This window comes from Fulmarus glacialis, unplaced genomic scaffold (assembly GCF_000690835.1).
Source record: "Fulmarus glacialis isolate BGI_N327 unplaced genomic scaffold, ASM69083v1 scaffold24227, whole genome shotgun sequence".
Lineage (NCBI taxonomy): Eukaryota > Metazoa > Chordata > Aves > Procellariiformes > Procellariidae > Fulmarus > Fulmarus glacialis.
In genome coordinates this window covers 98,379-98,972 of record NW_009222921.1, presented here as the reverse complement: position 1 = coordinate 98,972, position 594 = coordinate 98,379, and positions in this window count along the sequence as shown.

Sequence of the window (594 nt, the reverse complement as noted above, 5' to 3'; positions counted from 1 at the left end):
CTCTACCACTTGGAGAAGGAAGTTATAATTGACGCATTCCAGGAGCCTCCTGGATTGCTTATGTCCTGCTGTGTTGTCCCTCCAACAGATACTGGGGTGGTTGAAGTCCCCCATGAGGACCAGGGCTTGTGAACGTGAGTCTGCTCTTATCTGTCTATAGAGGGCCTCATCCGCTCGGTCTTCCTGGTCAGGTGGCCTGTAGCAGACCCGCACTATAATGTCTCCTGTCCCTGCCCTCCCTTTAATCCTGACTCATAAGCTCTTGGTTGGCTCTTCATCCATCCCTAGGCGGAGCTCCATGCACTCCAGCTGGTCATTGACATAGAGGGTGACACCCCCTCCTCGTCTCCCCTGCCTGTCCTTCCTAAAGAGTCTGTATCCTTCCATTTCAACACTCCAGTCATAGGACCCATCCCACCACGTGTCTGTGATGCCAGTAAGATCACAGCCCTGCAGGCGTGTGCATGTCTCCAACTCCTCTTGTTTATTCCCCATGCTATGTACGTTTGCCGCATTTAAGTTAAGTTGGGCCCCCGATGAAGCTGTCTTACTGGCTGGGGTTCCTTTGCGCTGCTCTTCAGGTGCTTTCCTGCT